Source organism: Galeopterus variegatus, unplaced genomic scaffold (genome assembly GCF_000696425.1).
Source record: "Galeopterus variegatus unplaced genomic scaffold, G_variegatus-3.0.2 Scaffold6827, whole genome shotgun sequence".
Taxonomy (NCBI): Eukaryota; Metazoa; Chordata; class Mammalia; order Dermoptera; family Cynocephalidae; genus Galeopterus; species Galeopterus variegatus.
In genome coordinates this window covers 14,358-25,509 of record NW_007732938.1, presented here as the reverse complement: position 1 = coordinate 25,509, position 11,152 = coordinate 14,358, and the positions used below count along the sequence as shown (strand labels likewise).

The 11,152-nt window shown below is 50.1% G+C and overlaps 1 pseudogene; it reads right to left on the bottom strand.

Moving 5' to 3' along the window:
• Window positions 1-1,261: 1,261 nt before the first annotated feature.
• LOC103606757 lies at window positions 1,262-2,396 on the bottom strand (annotated as a pseudogene).
• Between the last annotated feature and the right edge of the window lie 8,756 nt (window positions 2,397-11,152).

Genomic DNA, 11,152 nt, shown 5'->3' with positions numbered 1-11,152 from the left:
ACGGACCTGCGTGTGGAGGGTTTGTGACCCAGTCTGTGCAACAGACTCGAGGGGTCCGTAAGCCCTAGCTTTACATAGAAGCATTTCAAACTCCAAGTATGATAAATACAAAGAGAAGCATACCTAGAGAAGACTGCTGGAAACCAAACTCAAGAGAATCTAAAAGCTTCCAGAAGCAGGGCAAACACAAAATCCCTACAAAAGAGTAAAAATAAGACCAACAGCTGACTTCTCAACAGAAAGAGGGAACAGCTGAGGAAGCAGACATGTGGTTTGGTGAGTTCCTGTTCCAGCGTCCCAGAGCTGACCCAGGAGGGTGGTTAGAAGCTCAGAGGCAGTAGGTTAATAAATGGCACAGATAAAAAAAATATGTACCATGCATGTACTAACTAAAAGGAAGCTGGTGTAGCTGTGTTAATGACAGACAAGGCAGACTTTAAGCCTGAAAGGTTGAGGGAAAAAGCATTACTAGAGACAAAGTTTCATTTCATAGTGATAAAAGGTTAAATTTACCAAAATAAAACAATTCTAAATTTGTATGCACTTAATGATATAACCTCAAAAAATATAAAGCATAAAAATAAAGAGATTTGTAGCACAAATCATTTACATACATTTAAAACTCTTATACAACAAGATACATCCATTGAATATACGTATCTTCAAAGCCACACACAAGCACATCGTACTGGGTGGCTGTGATGAAGGAAATGGGATTGGAATGTGGAAAAACCGTGAAATCGAGTGAGAGAAGACCTTACCTGCCTGATGATGATAGCCCAACAAGAAGGGAAGTGCTTGATGAACTCAGTTTCTGCCCTCGAGCACCGAAAAATCAGAAAAACCTGGCACAGGCATGCCATCTGTCCATTAGACCCATCAGTTTTAATAAAAGGACATAAAATGACGTTCATGTTCTGAGGAACGGTGGCACCTGTGTGTGCAACGGTGCTGCCTGGCTTTGCTGGAACGCTTCCTTCGCCTGGTCTGGGGGGTCCTTAGTCCACCTGATCGAGCTGGCTGGGGTTGGTCTCAGGGTCTACTCTGAGGAGCTGGGACCTCATGGAAAGAATGTCATCCACGGGGGCTCAGGGATGGGGCATGCAGCACTCAGGGACATGAGAGGGGCTGGCTGTGACAAAAACTGGTCAGACCTCAGGTGAGCAGAGGAGTGACCATGAAGAGAGAGCTTCCTGTGAGCTCAGGACTGAGCGTTTCAGGGGCTGAACTGAGGAGCTGTCCCCCAGTCAGATGCTGACGCTCACTTGAAAGGCAATGGAAGCACGGGTTTGGGGTCCCTGTGCTGCTGCTCCCCAGCTCGCTCAGGTACTAGCTTGTGGCCACTCTCTGCTCCTGGCAGCCCCGGCTCTGGGTGAGGTGAGCAGGAGAGGAACTCCCTGGCTGCACTGGTGGGAGGGAGCCATGGCCTGCCTGGAGTGGTGGGCAGCGTCTGAGCAGGGCAGAGGAGTTCACGGGGGGCCAGGTGCCCGAAGAGTCTGGCCAGGGCCTCCCTGATGTCACGGTTCCTCAGGCAGCAGATGACGGGGTTGAGCAGGGGGTCACAGCCAAGTAGACCAGGGACACCAGCTTGTGGAAGTTGAAGGAGCTGACGGTGTGTGGCCGGGTGTACATGAAGAGGGTGGTGGCGTAGAAGATTGCCACCGCCACCAGGTGGGAGGCACAAGTGGGGAAGGCCTTCCGGCGGCCGCCCCTCCTGGAATCCTCAGCACCGTGGCCAAGATGTGGGCGTAGGAAGCTGCAGTCACCAGAAGGGAGGGTGCGAGCACTGCCAGGGCTGCCACCAAATCCAGCGTCTCAGTGCTGGGGTTGGAGCAGAAGAGCCGAAGCAGGGGGGAGATGTCGCAGAAGGAGTGATTAAGGGCATTGGGGCCACAGAACCTGAGGTGAGAGATGAGAACCGGGGACATAAGGATGCCAGGGAGCTGCCGAGCCAGGTGCTGAGGGCCTGGCGCAGCAGAGCCCCGAGTCCATGATGGTTGGGTAGTGCAGTGGGTGGCAGATGGCCAGGTACTGGTCACAGGCCATGGTGGCCAGGAGGGAGCACTCAGAGGAGCCAAGCGAGAGGACGAGGAACAGCTGGGTGAGGCACCCTGGGAAGGAGACGGTCCCCGCCTGTGCCAGGAGGCAGGCCAGCAGCTTGGGGACGGTCACGGAGGTGTAGAGGGTCTCCAGCACTGACAGGTTGGCCAGGAAGGAGCACATGGGTTTGTGCAGTTGACAGCTGGCTTGGACGGTCCCCACAATGACCAGGTTTCCAGGACAGTTGCCACATAGATGATGAAGGGTGACCTGAGTAGCAGCCCTCGCAGGTGGCACAGCTCTGGGAAGCCCAGCAATACAAACTCTGTCACCAAGGTGTCACTGAAGTTGCTCATGACCCTCCCTGGCCAGGGACATCACTTCTGAGCCACCTGGAACAGCAGAGAGACTCAGATGTGCTGTGTGGGGTGGCTGGGCCCTCCACTCCACGCTAAGAGCTGGTGGGTGCACCATAACCTCTGCTGGGGTCTCCAAGGCAGGGGCTGCCACACCTGTGCGGCTGCTTGAGGACCCAGGGGATTCCCTCTCAGGGCTCCTGGGGCTGACCAGGCTCACAGGCAGAGAGAGGACAACACTCCTGCCATGCGTCTTTGGGACCTGCTGTGGTATTCTCCTGTTGGCCCCAACCTCTCAGCCCAACGTGCACACGTACCCAGAACTAACACCTGGCCAAGGGGCCTCGAGGCCTGTACACGCCAGTGTGAGTAGATACACAGCTCTCACTTACACACTTACATATGCATCCTGAGGTGAATAATCTTCCCTGCCCCGACACACAGGTGCACGGCCAAGTGCATGTCCACACCCACCTCCCAAGTGCACACACACACACACACCTCAGGTGCACAGCTGTCAGATGCACACCCCAGGTGCACACCCCCCAGGTGCACGCACACGCACACACACACACAGCCCCGGTGCCTGTGCACACCTCAGGCGCCACACAGGTGCACGGCCAAGTGCATGTCCACACCCACCTCCCAAGTGCACACACACACACACCTCAGGTGCACAGCTGTCAGATGCACACCCCAGGTGCACACCCCCCAGGTGCACGCACACACACACACACACACAGCCCCGGTGCCTGTGCACACCTCAGGCGCAGGCACATACAGCACGAGGGAAGACCTGTCCTGACCCGTGTGCCTGCTCACAGGGCATGTGCCTGGGGCACTTTCCGTCCTCATCCTGTCGGCTCCCAAGGCATGACTGGTTTGTGCTGCTCAGTGTGGTCAGGGGCTCCTCACGCTTGGGGAAGGTCGGAGTGAGAGGCCCCCGTCTCCCTCACACGGCTGGGCCACCCTTTGATGGGAGGCTGGTCCCACCTTTGATGTCCTGATGTGGGCCCGGCCCTGGGCCAGCCTGACGTCTCTGTCCTGAGCTTTCTGAGCAGCAAAGCGGCTGTTAGGGGCTGCGGTGGTGGGAGCTGTTGGCTCAGAGCCTCAAGTGGCCCCGCACAGTTTGGGGATCTCGTGCCATTCACCCCTGCAGTTGGGTGTCTGAGGGCAGATGGGCCGATTGCGGGGAAGGAAGGGCTAGAACAGAGGCCGGAGAAGGGTCCCCACTGGCCCCGGACCCCTGCCTCGGGCTCCCCTGCGGGGTCTGTCTGTGCCTGGACAGGAGAGGGAGAGTCCCCTCGGACCGTCGCTTCCAGGACCCACCTGGCTCACCTGGCTCACCTGGCTCACCTGCGAAGGTGAACTCGCTCAGCGAGCCGCGGAGGGGCCTGCGGCCGGTGTCAGAGGCTCCCGTGGACGGCGACACGCGCTCGGCCCGGTCACAGCGGCTGCAGAGGGAGCCTGGGGTGTCGGGAGGGCGCTGGGACAGCGACAGCCCGGGGCTGGCAGAGGAGCACAGACCGGGGACTGTCCCCCAGGTCCGCTATCGGCACCCGGGCGATGTGAACCGGGCCGCTTCGGGGTTGGGGCTCTCGGTGCCGCGTCCCACCGCAGCCTTCGCGGGGTCCCCGCCGCCTCGGTCCCCAGCATATTTTAAGGCTCCTTGGTGGCCTCGCTCTGCCCCGCGGGCCGTGGAGGGACGAGGCCACGTCCCCTCGGCGACAGGGGGGCTTCCGTGGACCCTGTCACGGCTCAGAACAGCCACTTCATTCCGCGTCCTTTCAGGCAAGGCTTCGGTCATTCGTTCGTTCGCCCCGTCACGCGGGGAGGCCACAAACCTGCGCTGGACGCCAGCGACACAGCGGGGACCGCGCGGGACGGCGGAGGGACGTCCTCTAAGGACAGAAGGGGGACACTGTCGGCCGAGAATCGCATACGAGGGAAAACACCTTTCAAAACAAAAACAAGATCCACAAGGACCTTTTCACACATGAAGAAGCTGAAGGAACATGAGGGGTCTTCAAACCGTCCACGGAGAGACTCGTATTAGCCTTTGATCCCATTTTTCCACGAACTTTCTGAAGAACCCTCGTGTCCCACTAACGGACCAGCCCGACGTGAAATACTCAAGGAAACCCTCATGGAGAAAACGGTGCAGGTGGGCGTGGAGATCCACAGGAAACGGGGAGCCCACGCGTGCACTTTTGTGACAGGTGCATGATTGAGAAGTGTTTTTTTTTTTTTTTTTAATATTCAGGTGTTGGGGATTTTCAGATCTTTTGCTGTTAATTTTTAATTTAATTCTGTTGTGATCAGAGAACACTGTTATTTCAACCCTTTTACGTTCCTGAGACCTGTTCTGTGGCCCAGCATGTAGGACATGGCCCATGGCACCTGCAGCTGAGAAGAACGTGGATTCCGCGATCCTGGAGTGGAGTATTCCAGAAACGTCGATCGGATGCACCGGTTAACAGTGTGCAAGTCTTTGGTGACGTCCTTATTCGTTTTATATCATCTTGTTTCATCAGTTAGCGAGAGAGAAGTGTAGAGGCACCAAACCATTTGTGGGTTTGTCTGTTTCTTCCCTTCAGTCTGCTTTGTCCAGTATTAATACCACTGCTTCATTTTTTTTTCTATCCCTCTTACTCTTAAAGTACCCGTGACTTTATATTTAATTTACATCCTGTGAACAGCACGTGGGTGGATCTTGACTTTTCCTAATCTGGCGGTATCTGCCTTTGGATTGCTATGTTTCGGTCCAGCGGCTGTGAAAGTAGTTGTCCATCTGTCTAGGTTGAAGTCACCTCTGTGTCTACTTGTTTTATATCAGTCTCATCTGTTCTTTTCCTCATTTCCTGCCTTAAAAAAATTTTTTTTTTAACTATTCCATTTTCTCTCCATTTTTGGCTTATTAGCTACACTTCGTTGTTGCATCATCTTTAAGGTGGTCGATCGAGGGTTCACAATACACGTCTCCGGCTTCTCGCGTCTGTCTCTGGGCGTCGCACCCTTCGAGCTCAGCGCAAGAAGCTCGCAGCCATGGGCTCACTCCCCGCCCGTTCTCTGTGCCACGTCGCCACACATTTTACCTCTATCCGTGCTATAAACCACACACTGCAGCTGTTGTTACTTTTGCTTTAAATATTCAATTATTTTAAAAATGACATTAAGAAGTGAGAAGAAAAAAGTCTTTTATATTTTTCTGCTGGTTGCTTGTGTTAGTCTTTTTCTGTTGATTATAACAAAAAATGGAATGGGTTAATTTGTAAGAAAATGATATTTGTTGCTTACAGTTTCAGAGGCTGGGAAGTCCAAGGTCCAGGGAACACATCGAGTGATGGTCTTGGTAGTGGTGACAGTGACCCAGGGGCCTTCTCACATGGAATGGTGGAGCAGAGAGAGGTAATTTCTTGTGCACCCTCCTTTTAAAGCCTTCAGAACCACTCCCACAGCCACCGCTAAAGCATCAACTTAATCACTTTTCCAAGGCCCCGCCTTTCAATTATCATAATAGGATTTCCCACCCTCCACAGTTACAGTGGGAATGAAACTTCTGATGTATGAACTTTGAGAGACATAATTCCGTCAGTCCACAGCATTACTGTTCTTTGTTTGTTTGACTCTGAGTTTCCATCTGGTGTCATTTTCTTTTAGCCTGAAGAATTTCTGTTAACATTTCCTGTACTGTAGATTTTCTGGCAATGAATTCTTTCAGAATCTGTCTATCGAAAAATGTTTTCCCTTGTTTTTTTTTTTTTTTTAAAGGAGCAACGATAATTTACTTTCTCTCACAGGATCTGGGGGTCAATAATTTTGGAGCATCTTGGTTTGACTTTTCTGGCTTGGGGGCTCTTGTGATGCTGTGACCAGATGGTGGCTGTGGCTGGAGTTACCTGAGACTTCTTCCCTCCCATATCTGATGTCTGGGTTTGCATTGCAGGGACAGTGGTGGTTCTTGGATACCCCTGTCTCTGCGTGATCTTTCCAGAAGGCTTTCCGTCATGTGGATGCTACAGAAGGTCAGCTAGGGCCATAAAAGTACATTTTTCAAGAGAGCTATCTTCACTTTTGAAGGATAATTTTTCTATATATAGAATTCTGGGCATCATTTCTCTCGAGCACTGTAAAGATGCCATTCATCAGAAAGACACCTGCACTCCCATGTTCATCGCAGCATGATTCATGGTAGCCAAGAGATGGAGTCAACCTAAACGCCCATCAGTGAATGAATGGGTAAAAAGCCATGGTATGCATACACAGTGGACTACTATTCAGCAATAAAAGAAATGATATCCTATTACTTGAGCAACATGGATGGAAACTCTGAAAGACAAACACCACATGATCTCACTCATATGAGGAATCTAAAAGAAGAAGTGGTTCTCATAGAAATAGAGTAGAATCGTGGTTACCAGAGGCTGGAGGGGAGGTGGACTAACAGGTACAAAACTACGCCACCTGCCCTATGTGAATCATTGTGCAGGACATGCTTGTAGTGAAACAACATACTGTACCCCACAAATATGTGTAAGTGTTAAAAAAAGATGGCATTCAATCCTGCTTGCATTGTGACGAGCAAGAAATCTTAATAATTATTAACCTTGTTTTCCTGTATGTGATGTGTTTTCTCTTTGATTTTCTTCATATTAGTGTTTTTTAGCATATTGATTATGATATACTTGGGTGTGCTTTTCCTTGTGTTTATCCTTAGAGTTCATTGAATTTATTGGACCTGAGGGCCTATAGTTTTCATCAAATTTTGAAAAATTTCAGTCATTTTTTTCAAAAAATTTTCCCTCTTTTTTTCTTTCCACTGTATCTGGGACTCCAGTTACACATATTTTGGACTGCTTGATATTGAACCACAGGCCATTGAGACTTGGTTCACATATTAAATCTTAAAATAATGTCTGTGATACAGTTTTGAATAGCTTCTACTGTCTTGCCATCAATTACTCTGATGTGTTCTTTTTCAATGTCTAATATGATTGTATCTTCTTATTTTCTGTATTATTGATGCTCTAGCATTTGGGGCCTTGGTCCTGGAGAGACTGTGCTGCCCTCCCCTCATGCTAGCTAATTCCTAGAAATAGCAGATGACTCCCTATGAGGACACCTTTGATGTTCAAACCAACAAGTCCAGAGCTCTTGCCCCCAACCATGTTCTCTATCAAATGCTCACAAACCAAGCCAATGTTCCTCTTGCCCCAAATCACCACAGGACCAGGCACCAGATAACTGGGAACCACCCTGCACCCCCAAGCCCACCAAAGTTATTCAAACGATCCAACCCTAAGCTACTGCAGTGTACCTGCCCCGCCTCATCCAGTCCTCCCCACAACCCCCCGGAAAGGCTCTGGCCCACGGTCTCACCTCCTCTGCTGCTGAACACCCTGGTCCTCCCTGTGTGGCCCTGTGTGCTGTGCCATGCCTGCTGTCCCCAGGGATCTGTGAGTATGAACTTCTTCATGACCACCATTCCTGTGTCTGCTGTCTTAACACACCTGGTTAAAACAAATCCCAGAGACAAATTTTACACATTAGCTCATCTTGGGTTGGCTTTAGCTCAAGCGGTTACTTCCTCAAGCCAGACTTCACACATTAGCTCATCTAGTGCATTTTTTAGTCGATAAATTCTATTTTCAGTTCTAGAGTTTCCAGATTGGTTTTTTAAATGTAATTCCCATTTCTCTCCTCATTATATTCAGGGGTTTCTTTAAATCTTTGGCCATACTCGTGATAGCAATTTGGAGATCTTTGATGGCTGATTCTATCGTCCCTGTCATTAATAGGTTATTTCTCTCGAAAGATTTTTCTCATGCTTCTAGGTCATATACGAGGATACTTCAAAAAGTTCATGAAAAAATGGAATTAAAAGATAATACGAACATTCCCTTGAGCTGTTTGAAGCCCGTCATGTTTCTGCTTCTTCATATGCCTAGTCAATTTAGGTCGGCTGCTGGGTATTGTGGATTCTCTGTCACTGAATGTGTGGACTTTGTGGTCATTTGTTTTGACAGTCAGTTAATTTATTTGGGGATCACCTCGGTCCTTTCAGGGCTTCCTTTTAACCTCTGGAAGGCAAGTTGGGAGTAGCTTTTATTCCCAGGCTACTCTAAATCATGGCATTCTGAAGTCTCCAGTGAATGCTCAAGGGTTTCAACAATTTCTCTGTGCTCTGGCTAGTTGGAGACAGAATATCTCCCAGCCCGTGTGCGGCTGTCAGCTCCCGTACTCACAGGTGTTCTGTCTCTGATGGTTGTTTTCTGTCCACCTCATAACATCTCACCCCGTGCATTTACAGCTTAGTTTCTAGCCAAATCCTCAGGAGGACCTGTGCAGACTTCTGGAACTCTTCTGCTCAGCTGTCTTCCTTCTGGTACCTTGCATAAAGGTTTTTCCTAACGGGGTACAGATGGACAGTGCTGATACTGCTATGTGTGTACATCGGAATTAAACAATCAAGTGAGGGCATGGTGAATGGCAGCAGCCAGGTTCTCACTGCTGGAGGGGAGGAGGCTGGGACGACCCACGTGGTGGTGGATCAGAGGCGGACAGTCAATGTGAGCTCGTGTTTACTGCCATGTAGCGCAGGTGGCTACATACATGTATGTATTTATAGATTTGTGTGTGTATGCGTGGGTTGGTACACACACGTTCTCTCCTTGCTCTTCAGCAGGCAGGGCCTAGAGGTAACATACCCTGGCAGCAGCAAGCACCTCCAGTGCCCTCAACTTCGTTTCTAACATCATTGTCTAATACAAGGAGCCAGGGCTCCCTGTGTAAAGGTAAAAATGACCCCTCCCTAAGTTAAATATTATTTCTGTACTCTGTAGCTCTGTGGTCACAAGCGTGTGCTAGTGTTAGCAAGAAAACCACAGGCTGTCAGCTCTCAGCTCTCTCCTGTGTAGATGAGAAACAAGCTAGCTTTCTGAGAACCCTCCTCAGGTAACCACACTTCCTGCCCTATATACCCAGGTGTGATAAGGCCCTTACTCAAAAGCTTCCTTAAAAACATGTTCAGGTGGAAAGTTCTATGCTCTGCTGTAACCTACATATTTCAGCTTCTGCAAGCCAGCTGTGCTCACGGTTGCAGAACATCCTGTGTGCCTAGCAGGATGTCATTGGTTGCCAGTTTGGGGCTAGCATGGATAATGCCATTTTGTGGGGTTTTTTTGGGTGATGAGGGGAGGGGAGGAAAGGGACAGATAGAGGGCCTCTGCTGAATGCTAACCGCAGAATTGGCTTGTGTACTCGAGGCTTGCTTGCATTGGCTAGTTTTAGAGTTGACAATCATCTGATCGTGCTGAATGCTAACCGCAAAATTAGCTTAAAACTAAACATAAAAACTGAAAGTAACGGGGGCTCAGGGCCGCTCTTGCCGCTCCTGTCCAGGAGACTGAGCTGCCCCAGCATGCTGGAATAAAATCCTCTTGTTTAATTGCATTGGTCTCTGTCTCGTGGTCTTTGTGAGGTGAGCCATCCCAGTGTGTGGGATTTGTGCACGATGCACGGATCTTACACCTGGAGAAATGGCTGATTCTAGGACCGAGGGAGGAAATATACAAGATGCGCCTGGATCATCTTGTTATGCCAGAAAGTTAATAAGCATTCAAACAGTATGGAAAACAAACCAAAACAAAACCAGTGATGAGGTACTCAATTGGGCCAAAGCTAGAAAAATTGGAGCAAAAAAATAAATAAAGCGGCCCCGCTGTCATGGCTCCACTAGGCATGATGCTGATGGGGTTTCTCTGCTGCAACTCTGACCCCACATTTCTGCTTGTGTTGCTCTAGTGAAGGTTGTCTGCAGTGGGTCTGCCCCTGTGACAGATCTCTTCCTGGGCCCCCAGACTTTTACACATGTGTTTTGAAGTTGGGGTGGAGGCTCCCAAGCCTCCACAGCTCTGGCATTCTGTGAGCCTGCAGACCTAACACCGTGTGGACTCTGCCAAGCTTTCTGGCTTGCATTTTCCAAAGCTGCAGGTCCAGCCACACCTGGAGCCAATTTAGCCACAGCTGGAGCAGCCAAAGCAGCTGGGGTTGCTGGTGCTGGAAGTGGTTTCCAGAGGTGACTCTGAGCAGTGAGCCCATGGAGGGTGCCTCGGGCCTGTTCCCCAACCATATTGTTTCCCTAGGTCTTTGGGCCTGAAGTGGAAGGGTTGGCCCCAGAGCTTCTGCAATGTCCTCGAGGCCTTTTTCTCTTCTCTTGATAATCCTTTTCCTTTGTACTAATCTTCTTAGCTAATGGCCACTGGACTGCACCATTGCATGCTCTCTGCTTTTCTACCACATGGCCAGGCTGCAAATTTTCCCAATCTTTACACTCTGCTTCCCTTTTAAATTCTGGCTTAATGTTGTGCCTTTGCCACCACAACTCAGCATAGGCTGCTGCAAGTAGCCATGCAGCTTCCTTAATACTTTGCCGCTTGGAAATTTCTTCCACCAAATGTTCTGGTTCACAACTCTTAAGCTCCAGCTTCCACAAAGTCCTAGGGCAGGGACACAATGCACCCAGGTTTCTTTCCAGTTCTCAGCAAGGGTGATCTTTGCCCAAGTTTCCAGTAAACTCCTTCTGATTTCTATCTGAGACCTCCTTAGAATGGTCTCTACAGTCCCTATTTCTATCAGCATCCTGCTCGCCACCACGTAACCAGTCTCTAGGACAGTCCAGACTTTACCTTCTCTTTTCTTCTTCTTCTGGGTGCTCTAAACTCCTCCAACCTTTCCTCAACACCCAGTTCCAAAGC